Below are 23,534 nucleotides of genomic sequence, written 5' to 3'. Positions count from 1 at the left end.
AAACAGTGAAAAAAAAAAAAAGCATGGAATTTACAATCTAAAAAGCTGGCTCCAACATTATGTCATCTTAGATAGTTCAATAGGAACCTAATTAGGGAACTTTGAATAAAAACAAAAATAATAATAAGTCAATGGGGAGCCACTGAGGAATTTTGATCTGGGGAAGGACATGGTCAAGACAGCATCTCGGGATGATGTATCTAATTGCCAGGTTCAGGGATGGTTTAGCAGAGAGAGACCAGTTAGGAGGCAATTTCTAAGGGAGGTGATAAGGGCCCAAAGTGTGAGGTGACAACAGAAGTTAAAAGGAATGAGCTTGGGATGGAAAATTCAATAACCCTATCACCTGATATGAAAACGGGGCAGCACAGAGGGAGTGTCTAAGATAGCGCCATGATCTTATAGCTGGGTGGCTGAAAGAATACAAGTGCCCCCTTTCCATGAACAGAAACATGGACATTTGGACAAGGCCGACTGTGCTTGGGTGAGATGACAGGTTAATCTAGACAAAGAGAATCTTAGACAATGACTGGCTATCAAGCACAAACACCCAGCTCCCAGTTAGAAATTCAGGACTGCATCTTAAAATACATTTTTTTAAATTGATTTCAGAGAGGAAGGAAGAGGGAGGGAGAGAGAGAGATAGAAACATCAATGATGAGAGCGAATCATTGATCGGCTGCCTCCTGCATGCCCCCCATTGGGGATCAAGCCCCTTACCCAGGCATGTGCCCTGACTGGGCATTGAACCGTGGCCTCCTGGTTCATAGGTCGACGCTCATCTACTGAGCCACACCCGTGGGCAGGACTGCATCTTGAGAGAGAGATCAGAACTGGAAAACGGCACATAGGTAGTAGACTCATGGTAGTGATTGGTATCGGAAGAGAAAAGCCGAAGACTGAAGCCAGCCTAGTTAGAAGGGGCAGGAGGGGGGAAAGTGACTGGAAGGGAAAAGAGCCAACAGGATCAGCGAAGGGTCTCAGAGGCCCCGAAAAAGAGGGGTGTGGGAGGGTTTTGATGTCCGGCCCTGTCTCTCGTCGGAGCAGTGTTGGCTGTCAGACTTTGTGAAGCCTCTTTAGGAGTAAAGGGGAACATCCTTTAACCTGACTCCCTTGCCTCTAACCACCTGGGTGGCTGGGGGCCCCGGGCTTCGCAAGCCTTTGAAGAAAAAGACAAGAAAGGGAAGCTGGAGAAATGTAATCAATAACAACAAGCCTTGTTTTTTTCCACTTCATATGCAGGAAGCGATCCAGCGCTGTAGCTGGTGCTATGGGGGGTGTATTCTGGATGTTCAAAAGGTCATCTGGCATGGAGACAGGCTAAATTATGGCTGGAGTGTATGAATCTGAGGAGGTTCTCCATTAACATTTATTAGGAATTGTCATCGCTTCAACCCGAATGGGCCCCAGATGTGGAAACCCCGGCTGCCCCAGACTTCTCTTCCGGGCTGCAATCTCTCCTCTGATTTATTGTTATTAAACATGACCAGATTTTGTAGAGGGGAAAATTGAAGAAAGCAACACACACATGGGGAACTGTTGGGTGGAGGCTGCCAAGAGAAACAAACCATTTTATTACTTCTGGTGGCAGTGGGAGCACATGGAGATGCAAAGCATTATTATGAGACTGCATTGTGCCTCGTTCCTAAATCAAAAAGCTGCAGGCCCAGACTTCTGGGCCGTCTGTTTAAAGGGCAAGTGTCTTAACCCCGAGGCGAGAGAGGGGCATTTGAAGGTAATGAGAAATGCTAAGAATAAAGAGTCAGTTCTTAGAATTTTGGAAGCCATGGAAGGACCCTTTTCTTCACCATATCTCACCTTCCAGGGCATATGACTTCCTGGGAGTCAGTCACACCCACTGGATATTAGTCATTTGTCCTATCAATAATATTTAATCTCCCACTGTGCAACTATTGGGAGTAATTCCAAAAATCAAAGTTATCATCTATTTCATTTATTCACTCATTCAACAGAATTTTCTTAAGCACATACTCTGTATCAGGCATTGTCGTAGGTATTGAAGAAGTATTCATAAGGAAGAGAGACAAAGCCCAGGCTGTTGGGGAACTTACATACATCAGCACGGGAATTAAATACCAAAATACTGCCCACTACACCCAGAAGTGCATGCAAATGAAGGCAACATAAGGAAAGGATACTGCATTCGGAGCTGGGAAACCTGACTTGTTGTCTTGGCTCCACTCCCTAAGAGTCTTGCGGCCTTAGGTAAATTACTTAATTTCTTAAAAACTCAGTTCTTGCCCTGACTGGTTTGGCTCAGTGGATAGAGCATCGGCCTGCGGACTCAAGGGTCCCAGGTTCGATTCTGGTCAAGGGCATGTACCTTGGTTGCGGGCACATCCCCAGTAGCGGGTGTGCAGGAGGCAGCTGATCGATGTTTCTCTCTCATCGGTGTTTCTAACTCTCTATCCCTCTCCCTTCCTCTCTGTAAAAAATCAATAAAATACATTTTAAAAAAAACAAAAACAAAAACTCAGCTCTTGTTTGTACAAGGGTGGTAAACCTGCCTCGCCTTATCTCATAGGTTTGTTGCAAAAATTAAATGGGATAATGTCTTTGAATAGTTCCTTATAAATTGTAAATTACTCTCTGGTGTCCAATGTTTTTATGGCAGTGACAACCAAATAATGGTGCGGTGAGCGTTATGGGACAGCATGCTCACTGGACAGGAATCTGGAACTGTTTCCTCTTCTGCTTTCTCTTGGGGGGAAAAAGAGCAAGCAGGACTCTCCCCAGGCTGCTGGGCACATGTTCCTTGGGGAGTCTTTTACTAGTTTGGTCTGGATACCTGTGGCTGCTCTTACTAACAGGCCATCCCTGGGAAAGTCTCACTCAACCTTGCCTAGACCCACACATGGAAATTATCCTATGTGGGAATTGTAGTGAGCGAGTAAAGGTAATGAGGAACATCTTGAAAGGCAGTAGGTCTAATTACCTTGTTGTTGCATTGTTTCTTTTTCAAATTATCCAAGTTCTGAGGAGAAGGAATTGTGTTAAGCCATCTTGATCCATCCTATAGCTTTATATTCCTCGCCCACCCCAATGCACTTATTTCATATATTTATACCCACTAGCGCACACATCTGCATTATGTCTGAAATTAAAGATGATATTCCTAGAGTCAACCTTTCATATACAGGAAATTGGACTAAGTGTCCAGGGGCTGAGCCTGCAGCTGCTTCCTCCTGCTATGAGGGTGAGCACAAGGAGAGAAAGAAGTAGTCAGGGCAGGTTGTGGGAAATTAGGAATAGTCCCAATGGTTTCCTCCAGGGGAGGGGTCTGCCTTCGATGCTGGAGGTCTGCAAACACCTCTTTCTGCGTGGCCTGGGGAGAGGGGGAGGAGCAAGAACATAATTCTGGGATGTTGCTAGATAGTTGGTTTGTACAAGGAGGGTATTTTGGGAGAAGGGAAAAGGGGGAGGTAAGAAGTGAGAAGGGAAGGAATAAGGGGTGTTTTATAACTCTGATTTTCCCTTAACTAGACAAGCTTGGGGGCGGTTGAGGTGGGTATGGCCTAAGATCCTCTTACTCAGAAGGTGGTCCACAGGTCAGCAGCATCAGCATCACCTGGGATCTTAGGCCTCAACTCACACACACTGAGTCAGAAATTGCATTGTAATTCCTGGATGGTTAGTATGCTCATTTAGTTGTAGTAGCATGAGCTAGAACAGTGGTCGACAAACGACGGCTCGTGAGCCACATGCGGCTCTTTGGCCCCTTGAGTGTGGCTTTTCCTAAGCCTTAGGAGTTAATAACAATGTACCTACCTAAATAGTTTAAGTTTAAAAAATTTGGCTCTCAAAAGAAATTTCAATCGTTGTGCTGTTGATATTTGGCTTTGTTGACTAATGAGTTTGCTGACCACTGAGCTAGAACGATAGGATGAGAATGACTTCTTGCAATGAGCCACTGATCCACCTGTGCTGGATGATCTATCTCTCTGCCCTTCCAAATCCACTCTCCATCCTTCTCCTCCCCTGCTCTTGATGCAGGTGCTGGGAAGTGACCTTTATGAATTGCTTCAACAGGCTCCCTTGTCCTCTGACTTCTGGTTGGGTTCAATCAATGGTCAACGCTCAAGAAACAATGACTTTACCCAAAATTTTTTTTTAAAGGGGAACAGGAGGACACATTTATATCATGCAGCAAGTCACTGGAGAAGACTGAAGGCAGAAAGAACGTGCGATTGGGGTTTTGCCATCTGGACCTCAGGTTGACATTGACTATCCAGGGGTGAGCAAACTTTTTGACTCCAGGGCCACAATGGGTTCTTAAACTGGACTCAGAAGAAGGAGCTGCGGAGAGCAAGAGAACCCTCTGCTCTTTCGGCTCCGCGGGCCGGATGGAACAGCCGAACGGGCCGGATCCGGCCCGCGGGCCGTAGTTTGCCCACGGCTGGACTATGCTCTTCACCTAAAGGCCACAGCTCCTGTGGGGACCCTCTCCACAGCTCTCTCTAGATTCTGGCGGATACTTCTTCCCTAACCTTTCTGGCCTAGAGAGCCAATGGTTCCCCACTCTGGCTAATTTCACCAGCCCTTGTGGATTTCCCTGACCCCTGCCCATAGCTTGTAAATATGCTTTTAATAAACTATTCTCACACAAACCCTGATCAATTGCTCCATCTTGTTTCCACCAGAACCCCAATCAATATGGGGTCCTGGAGAAAAGACTCAGAAGGAGTTCTTGCTCATGGTTAGGGAATAGGACTAGGTGAGCACTTCCAACTTAAGAATCTTTGAGGTTGAAATAACCATTGTCAATCCAGCATACAATTATGAGATTCTCGTTTCTGGAATAGGAAAATATATCACAGGAGCACTTGGCATTTTCTCCACTATGGCTTGGCTTCTGTGCTACAGGCTACCTGTCTTCCTGTGCACGTGTGGGTCACAAAGGGGTGGACTGGAGCGGCTTCATTCTGTCCTGTGAGCACTGATTTTTTTTTAAATACAGGATTCCCAATTGAATTTCTTTTTTTTTATTGTTTATTTTTTTATTGATTGATGAAAGAGAGAGAAGTGTCCACTTGTTGTTCTACTTATTTATGCATTCATTGGTTGCTTCTTTCGATTTAAAAAAAAAATTTTTCCCTCACCTGAGGATATTTTTTCCATTGCTTTTCAGAGAGTGGAAGAGAATTATATAAAGTTATAATGAAATAAATTACATTTAAAGCAAAAATAATAAATACGAAAAACACACCCTTCCTAATTGCTTTGCTAAATCTTACTATAATCTAACTTTTGGAGGTTATTTATGTCTGTTGGTAGAAATACAATATAATGGCTTCCTAATTCTGCATGCAATTATATTATAATGATAGTTTGAAATCAGGCGTGGTGGGAATATTTACACCAAGGAAATTGGCAAATGCTACATATCAGAACAGAATTTTTCTTCTGGAGAACTGTTTGTTAAACACCACGGGGTTAGTCTGGCTGGAGACATGTATGGGAAGAAAGGGATCTTTTGAGATGGTCATGGTCATGGTCTTTTGACTTAGATACTTTTAGGGGGGATCCATATGCCCGGTTTCTGTGGAGAGAAAGCAAAGTGGAACAAACTTGGCATTTGATTAAAAATAAATTAAACAGAGGGGAAATGTTTTCTTTGGCTCCTTAGAGCAGGGTGAATTAAATAGGCCTTTTAGCATGTGAGGTATGGGATTAATAATAGCATACTTTTAATGGTACAATAGGGTTGTCTGTTTAAAAAATCTAGAAGTACCTTTATTATCTATCAAGTTTTTGTGTGATCAAGGAGAGAAACAATAGAGACACTCCTTCTTAAAGATAGAAAAACTGGGGCCCAGAGAGGTTAAGTGACTGTTTTAACCTCAGAAAACTGAGGCCCAAAGGGGCAACATGATACAGTACCCAGAGCCAGACACATGCAAATCCCTTCACTACCAGAGACCACTTGTGTGACCTTGAGCAAGTTGTTCACGTTTTCTGAGCCTCCATTTCATCTGTGGAAGGTTATAGAAAAATCAGTGAAAGAATGTGTGTAAATCACTAGATGCATGTGGTGGGTGCACCAAAAATAGTGATTTTGTAGGGACAGAGGATGAAGAGTTTATATTACACAACACAAACAACTGTAATGGGCACAATAGGTATCAGTATTTTTAGAACATCCACTGATCAATAAATACTCTGTTCTAGGCACTATTGCTGGGAATGTTATATTGATTACTTCACGTAGTCTTCACGGCAGCTCTGTGAGATCATATCATTATATTCAATTTAAAGATGTAGAAACTTAGGCTCAAAGAGTTTAAGAAACTTGCTCAAGTTCAACTAGGTGCTGAGTGAGAGAGATGAGATTTAGAGTCTCTCTTGACTCTAAATTCCACCTTCATTTCCCATACTATGCTGTCCCTCTGAGTCCTGGTTTTCTGGGGTAAATCCAGGCACCTAACCTCTCTGGATCCCAGCTCACACTTTCATCAACTGCTGGATTATGTTCTTCATCTGGCAGAGGCCTCGGGGCTGTGAAACCTCCATGCCATTATCAATCTTCTCCCCAGTTCAGAGGTCAGAGGTCAAGGATTCTGATTACTCCAGCACACCCTCCCCCACCTCTAGGATGATGCCAAATTTCCTTTGGGGTCAAGGAGTCACAAGTCTCTACTTCTGCAACATTCTTCAGAACATGGGCTCCCCACCCACAACTCATACCTGGCCTGGGGTGGACTGTTCATTAAGGGGCAGGCAGGGAGGAGGTGAAGCAAGAGAGCACAGAGATCCATCAAGGTGCTGTGCTGACAGGTGCACACACCTGCTTCTGAACAGAGGAGCTAGGGACTAGTGGGAATTTGCCTCACGGTAGAGGACTTTATCTGGAAAGGGAAGGGAGGATGGGGGGAGGGGGGTAAGAGAGAGAGATCGGATCACTCTAATTATACAGCTCTAAATCACAGAAGAACCTTGGCTCAAACATCCAAGTGGCAGAGGATGGATTTTTACCTCGACTCCCACTAATTTTCATTGATTTATGTGGCTTGAAAGCAATTATTTTTCTGCTTAGAGGTGGCCCTGCTCCTGCTACGGAGGCTCAGGACTCCTCTAAATGCTCTCACTGTGGAGAGGCAGGAGGCAGAGGTGGGTTTCGGGGCAAGAACTAAGTTTTCTACTTGTTTCAGTGGCTGACTGAGAGCCACAGGGCCTAATGGGAGCTGCTGGCCTACCTCCACCACCTCCCCACTCCTATCCCCAGGGCCCACCTGTTTCTGGTCACAGCTCCTTGAGTTTAACACTCCTGGCAGCTTAACACTCTGGTTTTTATGTGTGAGGCTGTAATATTTGGTGAGCTGTGAGATGAGGTGGGAGCATTTGCAACTGGCACTTGCGCTCTGGCCCTGCCCCATGATTCAGGCCAGTGGTGTGACAGAGTGAGGCCAGCCCTCCTCCCCACTCTGGCCCCCACCTGTGGCTATTTGGCATGATGTTCTTCCTTCATTTTCTCTTCTTCCCTGCGATCCCAGGTCTGCTAGATTCACATAGCTCTTGGCTTTTGAAAGGGAGTATTCAATTCTTACATTCCAAACCATCGGTTTAGTTAAACATTTTAAAGAGCAATTCTGAGTCCATCCAGGACCGCATTCCAAAAGGGGAGGGGTGGGTGTCAGGAGGGAGGCTTTCTAAATGTCATAGGCTTTGTAAAAATCTTGACTGATGATGGCAAACTGATGAGGAAGCCAATGGATTGACCAATGAGGGTCAAGTCTTCTTGTGAATTAAAGGCATAAGAAAGCAGCATGCAGACTTTGAAAACTCCAGTTCCTCTACCAGAGGCTCGTGATGAGTCGTTTGGGCCCCTCTGTTCCATTTCTCCAGGCCTGTGGTCACTAAGCCCTTCCTGCTTCCTCACCTGGCCCAGGGTCAGAGTTCAGGTTCCCACGGGTCCACGCAATCTCCACCTACAGTTGTAGTTTCTGCTCTGTCTTCTCTCCCTTTGGCCTTCTATTTGCAGCTGCTTTTCAGGAACAAAGTAAGTTTATTTTTATGGCAGGATAGAACGAGAAAATGGAACTGATTATTTTTATGGGGGTAGTGTTGAGTATAGATGGATAGAGAGCTTCTGAATAACATCATTAGCAGGAGATGACTCTGAATTAGATGCAGACCCAGCCTTCCAATACAACTGGAGCAGTGGAATCTCCTAATGTATCTTTAAAAATGGAGAGTGTTTTACATGTTTGCTGCTGTGGTGCCTAGAGAGGGTGGGATGGGTAAGAAAATGTCTGGATTCCTGGGGGACATGCAATGCAAATAAATAATTAGTTGTGAGGAAAGATTAAGTTCTTATAATAAAGATTCCCCAAATGCAGTGGACCAGAAGATAGAAGTTTGTTTTTCTCTGACAGAACAGCCTGAGTTCCAGGCAGGCAGGAGGCTTTTCTCCATGCTGTCATTCAGGGACCCAGGTTCCTTCTGTCTTGCTTTTCCATCATCCCCTATGGTGGCCTTTGTCTGCCTGATCCAAGCTAGACTGAGAGTACTCTCATGTTCTAGATCCCAGGAATAATAAAAAATGTAGAAGAGTCACACCCATTTCTTAAGGTCCCAGCCCATAAGTGGTCCATCTCCCTGCTGCTTACATTCTATTACTCAGAACTTATTCACGTGGCCATCCTAACTACAAGAGGGGACTGGGAAATATTTGTGTGAGCAGCCATATGCCCAACGGTTCAATTATTATAAAGGAAAGAAAGAATGGATTTTAAGATAATATCACTATACCAACCTGCATGTGGCCCCAAACCACCAAATAGAGGATCTTTATCTATAATAATAAAAGTGTAATATGCTAAATAGACCAGATGTCCTTCTGGACATCCTTCCGTCCTCCGGGACAAAGCCGGGGCTGCGAGGGAAGCCCGAGTCTCCGGTGCTAGAAGGAAGCCGATGCTGCCTTGAAAGATGAAGGGTATTTGATCCTTAGACAAGGACAAACAGGCAATGCTCGGTAGTCTCAAGCCTGAGGCAGACCAAATGTCGGCTTTTTCCAAACTCCTGGCCTCTCATTGAATATCCTAGAAACTGAACCTGCAGTTAGGTCTTCCTTGGCCATGATTTCCAAATGTCTTTGTCCATTGGGCTCATAGACATTCAATGTCTGAACTAGAACTCATCCAAGTTCCTCTGGGTCCAACATGTGCCTTTTACAGACGGGGAAACTGAGACCTAGAAGAAAAAAGTAACTTGCCAGAGGTGTCAGGGCTAATTCCTGGCAAAACCAGCACATTCATTTGAACATCCAGGCTCCAGGCCCATGATGCTCTCCTGGACTAAGACTTGGCCTTGCCTGCCACCTGTCAAGCCTTCAAAAGGGGAAGACTTCACCTGACTCGGTGCTGCCACAGCTAGAGCTGTCTCTTCTCCCCACTCCATTCCCACCCAGCTGGGCGAGCTTGCAGTTCCTCCAAAGCAGGGCCAGCCTGTCCTGAGCTGTAAGATGTATTAATCAATTTGATGAGGATGTTAAAGCTTTCTCTTTGCAACTAATTATGGCCTGATTTATAGGCCTGGCCTTGGTTTGATAGAGCTCTCCTCATGACAGGGATGAATGCGGTACTGGCATGGACCCTTTCATCCCTTCCATTTCTCTCTTCCTCCCTGCGCTTCCCCCTCCCTCCCTCCCACCTCTCCTGCCTCCTGACTCTGCTCTTGGCTCCCACAGGAACACCCTAATGACATGTTGACAAGCTGGTGAAGCATAGTTCCCTCTCTGTTGCATCTGCCTCTGGCACCACCATTCCCCTGTATTCTCTGACATGGGCAGATGGAGGCCCTGGCAGGCTCCAGCCACCACTCAGATGCTGAGCTAGAAGCTCTGTGCACACCTTTCTTCTGGAAACAGGCTAATAAAAATCTTCTGGGTTGACACAGCATCTTCCTTTCCAAACACTTCAAGAGCTTGTTGAAATTAACTTCATCCCCCAGTTCAGTTGGGGATGGATGGAGGGAGGCCTTCGTGTAAGTTTTATTCTGGTTATTTTACAGCTGGGAAACTTAAGGTAAAGAGATGAACTTACCTGCAGTTCCACACACAGTAGAACAATAAAGGTGAGAGATGGATTGGTGCCCTGACTTCCAGCTCCAAGATCTTCCCATAGCCGGGGTCCTTGAATCATCTTGCTATGCTGTTCCTAGGAACTCCTGCCTCCAGATTGGCTTCCTTGTACCTGCAGCAATTTGACAGAAGGGGAGCTCTCAGTATGCAATGATTTCCTAACCTTAGGCATGAGTGTCTCCGTGACGGTAGCATGCAAATAAGATATGCAACATGATATAAATAGGCATTTGGCACAAACAGTGTGTACGCCAGTACATGTGTACACAAAAGCCAGTCTCCTGCAGTCACACAGAGCGATAAGGAGCAACCCCAAGTAATCACCTCATTAGACTTGAAGGCCATAATAAAGTCACTTTCTACAGGCTCAGCAGGGTTCTATGGGAAGCTTCCCAGTATGAGGGTTTTTCCTTGCAGTCTGTGCCCTAAGTACTACAACCACTTCCCATAATGCTAGTGGAGAGACACCAAACCCATTATGTAATATTTCTATAATGCCTTTGTCTCTGCACGGTGCTAACTTAAACATAACCAGTGCACACACTTGAAATCTAAACTGAATCTGACCTGAGGCTTAACCTCACTTCTAATCCTAAATAACTTCCTAACCCTAACTCTAAACCTTATCTAAAAAAACCTTGTTTTTTCAAACCCAACTCAAAATCTAAACATAACCTGACCCCAGGACCAAATCCTAACTCTAACATAGTGCTAACATTAACCCTAATCCTTATCTTAACTCAGTGGTTCTCAACCAGGGGAAATCCACACCCCCATTCCAGGGATCATTTAATAACATCAGGAAATAGTTTTGGTTCCTACAATGGGGATAGGAGCAGATGCTATTAGAATCTAGTGGGTAAAGGCCAGGGTTGCTGCTAAATATTCTAAAAAGCACAGGACAGCCCCCCCCCCCAAATTATCCAGGCTCAAATGTCAGTTGTGCCAAGATTGAGAAACACTGCCCTAACCTTAACCTAACCTCAATTCTTAATTAAATGAATACAAACTCTATACAAACTCTAACTTTAAATATGAATTTAAATCTAATTTCCCAATCCTAACTCTAAACTAACTATAACCTAAACCTGAATCTAAACTCAAAATGTAAACCTAACTGAAACCCCAACTCAAAACTTATCCTAACCTAGACTCTAATTATAAGTCAAACCCAATCTGAACTCAATCCTCACAACATCCAAATGGGTGAGGGTTGTTAAGATGGTGAACCAGAACCTTGTCCTACTGCTACTTCCCTTGTTTTTTTATTCACACTCAACATGAGGTTGTTGAAACTTTTCTGGATTATGTAGGTCCTCCATTACAGTTCCTATCCTCTGTTATGGCCCTAACTCATCAACCCCCTCTCCCAGGAAAAGAAGAGATTAAAGGAGATGAAATTCAGACTCAGTTTAGCAGTTAGCTGCTGACCAAAATATCTCAGAGGACACTGATGAAGGAAGATGATTTTTAAAATGTATATTTTAGTTCTGTATATTAAAGCCTAAGCGACTGGCCAACTGGTCAACCCTTTGACTGTCCGACCGGTAGCTATGATGTGCACTGACCACCAGGGGGCAGACACTCGATGCAGGAGCTGCTGAGCTGCAGTGATTTGGCAGCTGCAGTTCTCAGGTGACACACCCAGAACCAAAGAGGAGGGAGCCCGATTCCAGGGTATGTCACCCGAGTACTGCTCTTTTGCAATCCGGGACCCCCTCGGGGGATATTGAAGAGCTGATTTCAGCTCGATCCCCGCAGGCCAGGCCGAGGGACCCCACTGGTGCATGAATCCGTACACAGGGCCTCTGGTTTATAAAAGGCTAATATGCTAAGTGTCCGACTGTTTAACCATTTGACCTTTCACCTGGTAGCTATGATGCGCACTGACCACCTGGGGGCAGATGCTCAATGCACAGGCATGGAAACATGGAACAGGATGATGAATCTCACAGGGAAGGGGTGAGGGGGAAGGCAGGAAGAGATTAACCAAAGATCTTATATGCATAGTAGAGGCCCAGTGCACGTATTCATGCACCAGTGGGGTCCCTGGCCTGGCCTGCGCCTTCTCACAATCCGGGACCCCTCAACTCCTCAGGGGATGTCGGACTACCGGTTTTGGCCCAATCCCTGCAGGCCAGGCAGAGGGACCCCACCAGAGCACAAATCCGTGCACCAGGCCTCTATTATATATATAAAATGAGATTGGGGGGGGGGGTCCTAAAAGTGGTGCTATTTAGTTGTAATATTCTCTTTTTTAATATTCTTTTAAATTAAGAAAAAAGTTTAAATCTCTCCTCCCACTTTATTTTTAACATATCATAAAAGCCAGTAAGTCAGGAAGTCTTTTTTCACTTGATAAATAAGGCACTAAAGTACAGAGATGTTGGGGATTTACCCAAAACCACACAGCAAGGCAGCAGAAAAGCCCAGCCAGACAGCTTGATTCATAATCGATTTCTATTCCGTTACCTTGCTTGTGATCTCAATTACTATGATCTCCCATTTCCCCGGATTTAGTGCAGATATCCAAGAATCCTCAACATTATTTTAGAATTTGGAATGACATCAGGAGTGTGCTCAGGGTTTAAGAAGGGGAAGTAGAGCCAGTTACACGTGTGGAATGAAGAGAATTGATCCAAATGCCTGAGCGCTCAATGACAAACACTGCTCAAAGCTGCAGTCCTTGAGTGGGATGGAGTGGGAGGTGGAGAGACGGTAACTAGGTAAGTCAAGCTATAAAACCCTGGAGAAGGGGACTTGGTGTCCGGTTGAAGAACTGACAGTTGACCATGTGAGAGGAACTGGCCCAGAGCCTCGGGAAGAGCAAAACAAAGTCCTGATTTCCCTACATCTTTCCTTATAGAAGGTCAGTGTCCCCTTTTTAGGCAAAAATGTTCCCAGGACTCTCCTTACCCATGTGGAATCTGGAGCCTTTTGTCCACAACTCCATGACCCTTGCAGAGGCTTATGACAGAGCAGTTCGCTCAGACGGACATCAACAAAGAAAGCAGTGAACCAGTGAGGGATGAGCGGGAACCCAGCACACACACAAAGGGTGGGCACGAGGAGGAGCTGGTTGGCAAGTGAATGAGTAACGGAGTCCTAGAATGCGGGGCAAACCAGACGTTTAGAGATCCAATGTAGAGAAAAGAGCACGGGGCTGGGGCCAGAAAACCCTATATTTGAATCTCATCTTTAATGCAGACTTTAGATGAGTCACTTCTCACAATGTCTCCATCTGGAAAACAAGAGGGTTGGACCAGAGCTGAAAGTCCCTCCCAACTTTGATATTCTAGAATTCCTGACTTCCTCAGTCGAAACCGCTCTGTGCACATCTTTTTCTAATTGTCTTCCCCCTGCACTGCCGAACAAGCCTGTCCCTCCCCACTGGGCACTTACTCATATGTGTGACATTGGCTTTGTTTTCAGGTGGGTAGAACGCCCTGGTTTCTTCCATCAGACATAAGCCTTTGAAAGATGAAGACTGTCTGGAACTCCTAGTTCTCAGAGCCTCCAGTATAGTCCTTCGTTGGCCAAATAGGCTCCATGAGGTCACCAGGCAGGGATGCCTGTCCTATCATGTGGCTTCCCCTGTGTTCCCGAAACTGTCCTTGCCCTGTCCCCAGGCCCCAGGGCCGCCTGGCCAGGGGCTGAGGACGCTGCAAGCCCTCCCCAACTGCGCGTGAACCCCTCCACCCCAAGGAGCTGATGTTTCTTGATGAGGCGCCTGGCTGCACTGAGTAGATGAAAAGCTGCCTTCACAGTGGAGTGAATTCCCTCAGACCCAGAGCAGCTGCTCCTCAAAGTCTCCAAAAACAAAACTCTTCATGAATAAATATTAGGGGAGAAATGTTCTCAAGAACAAAAGCAGACTTGAGGAAGTTATTGAAAGAAGTTGGGATCTTTCATCTCACAAAATATGTCACTTATGTGTCCCCCCGGCCTCTCCTTGCCAACCCCCCCTCCCATCCCACTGATCTGAAGCCACATCCTGCTTCCCTCTCACATGGAAACAGGCAGCACCTAGGAGATCATCTGCTCAGACTTTCCTTCAGAGGAAAAGAGAAACCACAGACAGCTGCCCTGTGGGCCCTGTTGCCAAATTCCAGCTCAGACCGGGGTCTCGATGACCTCATTGGTATCTGAGCTGGAACTCGGTTCTCCAGGGACAGAGGGGCTGCCAGCATCCCTGCAGTGTCCCTGGAAAGGAAGAGGCTGCGTGGTGGGTCCATGGCTGTGCCACACTTGGAGAGGTATGCCAAGATCTCCACCCAAGGGCTGAGCCCCTTGCCAGTTGGCAGCTTGGGTAAGTTCCTCCCTGCCGACACCACCTCCCCCTTCCCCCTCCCAAAAGCCCCTTGCTCTTCCAGTCAAAAGACACCTTAAGTTAGAGGCTCATTCCCTCTCATCTGGATTCCAACAGAAATGCCAATACCCTTGGGAGGAAAAGTGCTTCTGTGTGAATGAATGTCTCAGATCCTACACAGAGCAGTTCGGCTGACACAGAAGGCATGAGAGAACAGCAGGTCCCTCATGAGGCTCTGGAGTGAAGAGGTCAAAAGGTTCAAAGCTCCTCCAGGGTCAGCGCTGGAAGGGAGTCTTAGGCATCACTTAGAACTAAACCCTCAAGTTTCAGATGAGGAAACCAAGGCCCAGAGAGAGAAGACATCTTTTCCAGTGTCACCTGGCAAGAGAGCAGCAGAAACTAGAACTCAGGTCTCCTGACTCAGCCCTGTGCCAGCTGCAGAAAAAGAAAAGCCAGGCCGCTAAAGTAAACTTCGCCTGCTTCCCGGGTTTGGCCCTTTCCACGTCTCTGCCTTTGTACTCCTTGGTTCCGCTGGGAGTGATCTCTGTCCTTGGTTGTGAGCAGCTGCAAAGGGCACAGCTCTAGTTTTCTTCCCACAAGTGTAGCTTCTACTTTTCTAAGCGCTGCCCCCAATATACCCAACGTAACCACTCAGCTCCCCAGAGCCTCTCTATAGTGCCTTTTCTTTATCATTTCCTTCCCATTTACAAGGATATTGGTCAAACCTGCCCCGAGTGATGACTGGAAACACGACTGGAAGAAAGGGCCACTCCCTCCCGGGTACATGGATTGAGAACTCATGTAGGTCATTTTGAGGACCTTACAGAGGCCCTGGCATACGGTAGGAGCTCCATAAACACATGCTGGATGGATAAACATTGGTCTAATATATCACATATCTGTATGATTTTTCTTTAAACTCCCCAAGCATGGAGTTAAAAACAATATCTCTCCTCTTAGACAGGTTGACTCTGCAGCCAGAGGCATTATTTCCTGATTATACGAAAGCCCTCTAAGGGCAAATCACCTCCATGTTCTGTGAGCTCCAAAACTCCACCGGGGACCTTGCTTAATGATGACTTAGATCGGGGTTTCTCAATACGTACATTCTGAGACGGATAATTACTTGATTCGGGGAGCGAGGGCTGTCCAGTGCGCTGTAGGATTTTCAGCAGTATCTCCGGCCTCCCGGAGCCAGGAGCAACCCTCAGCCAGTTATGACAACTGAAAATGTCTTCAAACAACACCAAGGATCTGTGTTGAGCAGGTGGGTCGGGGGTAGGAAAAAGCACTCCCATTTGAGAACTACCGACTTACACTGAGGCAAAAGAAGAAGCAATTTCTCTATGTTTTACTGCCTTGCAGGAATGGAAAATATTTTTCTAGTACGGGAAAACTGGCATATTTATTAGATTAAGAACTGATGAGTAATGTACTTCTAATCCCCGGGGTCTCTCAGAATTGAAACTGAGAGCACTCCAGGTGAGATAATCCCTGCTGGGACAAAATTTCCCTGTCAGGTCACTGGGGTACAGAATGAGTGACAGAAGGAGGAAATGGAAAATTGTGAGGGCATGTCCCCACAGAAGTGACTGGAAATGGCAATTACTCTCCACTCCTCAGAAAGGACCTGCCAGTGCTCTCAACCTGAGATCGACTACATACGGCCCCTGTCATTGGATCCTACTTGACTGCAGAAACTGGAGACCAGAGAGGCTGAGTGACTTTTCTGATGTTGCACAGCACAGCACACAAAAATACCAGGACTTGAACTCCCTTTGAAGCTAAACATATGGCAGGACACGACGCACCCTCTGCTGCCCAGACCCTTTTCTTTTGTCTGCCCTAATCTGACTAGATCAGAAAGAGAGGAGAGAAGTATCTGGGGGTGATCTCTGCTTGGGGGTGGGGGTGGTGTGGGGGGACAGGACTGTTCACAACAGCAGGCAGTTTCCCAAGATGCTCTGGGTTGCTGGCATCTGAGCCCACTATCTCACTTTCTCCTTGCTGCGTGGAGATAAGCTATCGGCTTCTGCACAGGATCAACTGAGGAAGTGGGGGGAAGGGGGGGCCTTGGCGGCTGGCAGGAAAGGGCTGGCATCAAAAAAAAGCAAAGCATCCTGGGACAAAAACTGCTGACTGGGCTGTTAAGAAGAAGGGAGAAAAGGGAGAATTGAGGCAAGGGGAGAAAATGGGAAAGGGAAACAAGGGAATGGCAGAGAGACACCCCCCTCAAAAAAAGGGGGGGGGGGAACGCAGCAAAACAAAACATCAGGAGAGAGTTTTTCTCCTCTTCCTAGTAAAAATACAGTTTTTTTTTTAACTTGTAAGTAAGCCATTTTAAAATGCGCTTTTCTTCTGTCTTGGCCTTCAAAGAGTTAATGCAAACCAAATATTCTTCGAATTATCGCGATCCCATAAAGAATCAAGTCTTCAAGAGTGATTTAACGTGTGGCTTCAGGAACATCATTCAACTGTTCGGAGGCTTGATGCCCCCTTATTATTATTAAAAATAAAAAATGCAGAGATTACTCCAGCCGGCTCTACTCTACGGAGAGGCCTCATTGTCTAACTCACTAGAAGTGCTAAAGAGCTGCTCTTTCATCTGGAACTACCCGGGGAGAGATTTTCTTACCGTGAGCTTTTACATCCTCATTCATTTGAATTGGCGCTCTGGGAGCCAGGCAGGGAACAGGTATTTTTATCTTACTTTAATGGATAAGCAGTGGTATAACTAGTAAAAAAAAAAAAAAAAAAAAAAATCTCTTTTGTTACACTCCTCTGCGTACTCTGGAAAGGGCCCTGACTTTCTCCTTCGAGCTGTATTCTGAGGCTTAGCTGAGCCACCTAGCCTGGGGGGAGGGCTCCACAGGGCCCCTGCTCTTTGGAAAGGGGAGAAACCCACAAATTGGCAGAGAGGCCTCTGAGGCCCTCGGAAAGCTTGACTCAAGAGCCTCTCTCCTGAATCCAGCTGCCGAAGCCCCTGGAAGTTGTGTGGGTCACAGGCATTGGCTGCTCTGGTTTCAACACTGGGACTCAAGCAGGGGAGGCTACAGTCCATGACCCTCGGACAGAACCAGCCGGGATTGAGGTGGGAAGCAAATGCAGGATTAAAAATTCCCAGGCCTGTGCCCTTAGTGAGCAAGCAGAGTTACTTCCTCTTCCTGCTCTGTCTTATGTGCTCACTCACTCCAAGTTCCTCTTTCCTCAAAGACTCCTTTCCATTCCCTGGCGAGAGGCAGCCCTTTATGTAGACCCTTTTGCCAAGCCCACGCCCTCCAGGGGGGCTCCTGGTCCTCCAGGGGCCTGCTCGGGTTACACCTGCCCTTGAGCAATCCTTCCTTTACTTTGTTATCAGATCCCCAAGTGTGTGTGCAAGAACAGGACCCTGCATACACAGAAAGACAGCAGTAAATTAGAGGTGAGTTATATGTCTAGTGTAATGTATATGCTAGCGTGTAAGCTAACACCACGTGGATGACATCCTGAACGGCCCCTTGGGGCCTGAAATTCCCACTTTTAGGGAGCTGGTTTCAGCAGGTTTGAAGGGACGATGATTCCATCAGTCATGGGGCTGACTGCCCTGGGTTGTTATTCTTATGCCATGCCCATCACAGCCCTGACCCTAAGCCCCACCTCCCCAGGATAAAGACCAAGTTGGAGAGGGTGCCCCATGATGGTTCATCCAGAACCACCCTGCAATATCACTGTCCTGGTTGCTGTTGAAGCATCAGCTTCTCTGCTGTGACATCCAAAGGCAGGGACCTCCCACATGCTAAAGGGGAAGGAGGGTTCCAAGTTCAAGTGCGGGGCCATGGATAAAGAGAGGGAGAACCATCGAGCAGGAGGAGGCTTCCCCTCCTCCTTGGGAGGACACAAAACCACCGAGGAACAAAAAGAATTTCCTCCTTTCTCTACCCAAGATCCTCGCGGCCCCTCTGCCTTTCCTGATGTGGTCAACCACAGCGAGTTCCCTTGACCTTGCAGGAGTCCCCTGGGCCAGGCTAGAGCAACTGGCCACAACCCTAGGAAGTTCTCAGGGCAGGGAAAGAGTAGGAGCATCCAGGCCAAGGGTCCTCTGCAGCCCCTGCTGCAACTGGATGGGTCCCGCAGATGCCGGTCCCTGGCAAGATGGAGATGGTGCCTTCGCTCTTGGCAAATTCTTTGCAGGATGGGCAGTGAGCGTGAGAAAGAGAGAAACGGGAGGGCGGGGCGGGGGGATGAGGGGTGCCAGGAGAGCAGCGGGGCCAGGCCGGCCAAGCTGGAAGTGGGGGGGGGGGGGGGGACGCCTTGGTGCAGAGGCAGCCGCTAGGGTGCAGCTGTGGGCTGACGCCGCACAGGAGCCGGGGCGGGGCGGCCAGGAGATGGGCTGGCAGCAGCGCTGGCGAGGAGGTTTGGGTGTTGTGTTTCCACTGTAACTATAATTAGGCGGGTTCTGTGTTTATTTAGGCTGAGAGCTGTAAGATAAATGACAGCTTCGAAGATGCTTTTCAGCAGTTCATAAATCACCCACCGACGGGGCAGTTTGCGGCCGCCTCATCTCGGTTCTTCCTCGCACCCCCAGTCCCAGGGCTGAGGGCACACCCGGGAGCGCGCTTCCCATCGAGGGCAGGAGAGCAAGGGGGAAACGCCGGCGTCTGTCCTTCCCAAAGCTCCAGAGCCCCCGACTGGGGCGGGGGCAGCCGGGAAAGCTGCGGGGAGGTACGCGTCCTCGGGAGGTGGTCCCTGGGGCCCTTCGGGGCGCGGTTGACGGGCAGGCTTGCCCTGCTCTGGGAGAATACGGTCTCTAATCGCCTCTAATTCAAGCTCGCTTCTTTGTGCCTTACTGACACATCTGGAGATTTACAGAAGACGTGTGAGATGTATTTACAGTCCAGGGGACTTTACCCCCCCGCCTCCTATGACTGCGCCTCTCCTGGGGGCTCCTGGTGGAAGGTTCCATATCTTTTCCCACGGAGAGCACATTTCTGCAGAGGGGTCGTGAACAGCAGGCCGCCTCCCAAGGGGAGCTTGGAACCCCCTGGACACTGGGAAGCTGAAGACCTGGAGGGTCACCCACCCTGCCTCGCCTGGGCCAGGTCAGCTCCCTAAGCAAGAAGAGGGAGCAGATGTGGAGAGTTGAACACTGATCCTATCCAGCTTTGACTAGAAGCATGCAAACAGCATGCAGAGGCGATCCGCTCACCAGGGAAGTGAACACGGTCTGAAGCAGCCACCTTCCTGTGCAGAGGGTTTCAAGTCAAAGCAGGCCCTACAGGGTCTCTGGCCAGATATCAGGATGCTTCTCCCAGTTTGGAAACATAGATTGGGGGAAATTGGCCTTGTTTAAAATTAGCAGGTTAGCCCTAACCAGTTTGGCTCAGTGGATAGAGCGTCGGCCTGCGGACTCAAGGGTCCCAGGTTCGACTCCAGTCAAGAGCATGTACCTTGGCTGCAGGCACATGGGAGTGTGCAGGAGGCAGCTGACCAATGTTTCTAACTCTCTGTCCCTCTCCCTTCCTCTCTGTAAAAAATCAATAAAATATATTTTTTAAAAATAAAATAAAATAAAAATAGCAGGTTGATCTTCAGTAGCCAATAAGCCTCCATAACCTTCCTAGGAGGTCCATGCTACCAAACCTAAGTCATTCGTGGCTTGGGGAGGTCCGGCCAAACCATCAGGGGGAGAAAGGGATTCCTGGCTGCCAACATCAAAGTATTGCTGAAGTGAGGAGGAGTGCCCCACTGCTGCCCTGTCCCCCCTCCATCGTCCTCCCCAAGGGGTCTGTAGCAGGCCAGAGAACAAAGCCACCTTCCCGTGTGGGACACTGTACCCACTGATGCCAGGCACGATAGGCCCTGGTTCTGTAGATACCATCTGCACGTGGACCGCCTGAAGGTACCCAGCGAAGGAGTAAATGGGCCAGACACCAGGCTTCAGAGATTGGAAGATTATCTACTGACATTTCTGTTTGGAAGGGCATGTTCTTGCTCCCAGAAGGAAACCAAGCAAAAAGAGCAGATGCAGTGGAGCCAGTCCCCAGCTCAGGGCTCGGAGTGTTTATGCTAGTGTTTGCATCCTGGGAGCTCTATCAGAGTTGCATTCATCTATTCTTTTTAATCCTCACCTGAGGATATGTTTACTGATTTTAGAGAAAGAGGAAGGGAGAGAGAGAGGAACATCCATGTAAGACACATCAATTGGCTGCCTCCTGAATGAGCCCCGACTGGGGATCAAACCTGAAACCCTTTGGTGTACGGGACGACTCTCCATCCAACTGAGCCACCCAGCCAGGGCTCATCTATTCATGTACTAGGCACCTTCTCTGTGCCAGGCACCGTGCTAGGTGTTGGAAATTATAAAAAGAAAAGAAAAGAAAGACACAACCCCTTCTCCTTCCACTCTAGTGGAAGAGATGGGCATTAAAAACAAATCATAGCAAACAGCTGTAGTGGCTGATGTGCACAAAATAGGGTGGAGCTTGGTACCTACTTAACAACAACAAAAAATGGTTCCTTTTACAGCAAAAGAGTTCATTTCTCCCTAGTGCGTTATTGCTTAAATCTGTGTAAAATTATTTTTAAAAACTACAAAGCAATGACTAAGAACATGGACTCTACAGTGAGACATATTGAATTTGAATTTCAACGAGGCAGGTTGTTTAACTCCCTGGGCCTCTTCTATAAAATGGGAAGAATAATTGTTATTAGGCTTACCTCATAGGGTTATAGTAAAAATTAAGTGAGAGAATGCATATCAAAATGCCTGGAACATAGTAAGTGCTCAATAAATATTGGCAATAGGAAGGGAAGGAGGGTAAGACAGAAAAAAAATGAGAGAGAGAGAGAGAGAAACAGCTGTGTATGTTTCAGCTGGAAGGAAATAGAAGAAAATGCTCAGGTTCCCTAATAAGAGAGAAGCAACTCTTGCATAGCCACTGCCATCTTCTCCATAGTTTCAAAGTGTTTTATTGTGCGTTGGAAGGCCTTGTTTCTAATCCCAGCTCTTCTGTTAGCTAGTGATATGTTCTTGCTCAGTCCCTGAGCTTCAATTCCTTATTTGTACAAAGGAGAGGGTGAACTTCCTCCTACAGGCTTTTCACCTTTGACATTTTATATTTCTATTAAAAATGCACACAAGAGCCCTGGGCAGCGGGTAGAGCATAGGGCTGTGCACCAGATAATCTTGAGTTTGATTCCCAATCAAGGGCACGTACCTGGGTTGCAGGTCTAATCCCCGCTCGTGTGGGAGGCAACCAATCAATGTGCCACATCGATGTTTCTCTCTCCCTCCACTTCAACATTCTCTAAAAAAAAAAAAAATCAATGGAAAAAATACCCTCATTCCTTGGGTGAGGATAAAAAAAAAATGTTCACACAAAATTTGAACACTAATATGTATATCAATAATTTTACAAATCAATTAATAAAATGTATTGTGGCAACAGTGTCTAAGCAATGCTCTATTACTGATAAATGTTCTTTGTGACATTCAAAATGATGATATATTAGCAGCTGTCCTCAGTCCTGACAAATATCTTCATGACACTATCAACAGCACAGCGACCACATTGAGGCTCTAGCAATGTCAAGATTGAAGAGGTCAAATCTCCAAACCTGGAATCATTTTGGAAGCTTACCCCAGGCCCAGGCTACTCAGAAGAACTGAAATCTGCTGTCTTTTGTTCTGAGACCTGGATCTCTCTGGTTGATTCATCTTTATCCTTTCAACCCTCCTTGTTCATTCCATTTAATCAACTATATACTGAGTATTTCCCATGTGCCAGACACCCTGGCTAAATGCTTAAGATAGAAACAAATACTCCTTCCCTCAAGATGTTCATTGTCTTTTAAGTGGAGATACATGAAAACATATCAAATAAATGCAATAAAATGCTGTAAGTGCTGTGACAGAAGTCTGAGTAGGGGGCACCCGGGGAGGGACAAAGAGGAAGAAGTCAATTCTCTCCATTGACTACCCAATGCTCTACACATCCATGCTTGTTGGATAAGGGACTCAACCAGCCAATAGCCTGGAGTAGTAGATTTCAGTGAGCAGGATGACAGGAAGGGAAAGAAATCTTCTTACCCCAACAAAGCTCTGAGTCAGGCAAAACAATTACATTAAAGGAGGTAACAATGGAAATAGCTCTACTTTGGAGCTGGTAAGTCTTTCTTTCTGATCTAGCTCTTAGAAAATCCCAGATTTCCTGGCCAAAACAAGTTGAGCAGGGTAGGGAGGAGCAAAAGGAGGACTTTCTTCTAATCCTTGCCTCCCCAGATTGTTATGTGGAAGCAAAATAGTCACTGTGCTGGCTACTAACGAAGTTGGACGCGGATGAACCAAGCCTCTTTAATCTTTAGATGATCAAAGGCCACACTGCATCTTTTGCATCTGGGGCTCACTCCCTCTGTAGTTTAGGATCTGACACACACAGAGGAAGACAGAGTTATAGGTTTGTCTATCTTATGGCTCACAGATTTCACCAGACACCGAGAGGGCTGGATGAGAGCATATGGGTAAAACCGAACAACCAGCCCTACCCCTACTCAGGTAGAGGAGCCACAAATATGGGCCCTGCTCAGGGATAGTGAGGCGCGACAAGTTCCTCGTAAAAGACAGTGTGTTCCTTTTGCTTATATTTTGGTAAGGGATGCTAAAATGCTGCCAAACTTACTACTGGGATTCATCTTCATAGCCCAGATCATCAGAAAACTTCTTACAGAATAATCATTCAACCCTTCTCAGAGCTTTGCTTTATTTCTACTCTCTTGGAGAAGCAACGAAACCAAGGCGTTTCCTACTCAGCTCTGTGTCTGTTTAAATGCACTGAAATCCCCTGCCTGGTTGTTTAGGTTTTTCCCGTATCAACAATCTCAGAGAAAGCCTCAAGTTTTAGCCAACTTTTATAGGCAGATCCCAGTACAGTCACCCAGTAATCTCCTTCTGCTGACCCCTGGCTTCAAACTTGGCTTAGTCAATGCTCTTGACTTTTCTCACACTCCATGCTTCCAGTCGAGAAAATGCAGCAGGGTCTGTTTTCCAATGTAAGCATGTAAATTCCACACTCACCAGCTCCAGGCAGCTCCTGGCTCGGGTCCTACCCAGGAGACAGACACGGACAATGGAATTTGCTTTTTAAA

The sequence above is a fragment of the Myotis daubentonii genome, chromosome 16, assembly GCF_963259705.1.
Source record: "Myotis daubentonii chromosome 16, mMyoDau2.1, whole genome shotgun sequence".
Lineage (NCBI taxonomy): Eukaryota > Metazoa > Chordata > Mammalia > Chiroptera > Vespertilionidae > Myotis > Myotis daubentonii.
The sequence above is the reverse complement of the archived record's forward strand: the minus strand, read 5'-3'. Positions refer to the sequence as shown.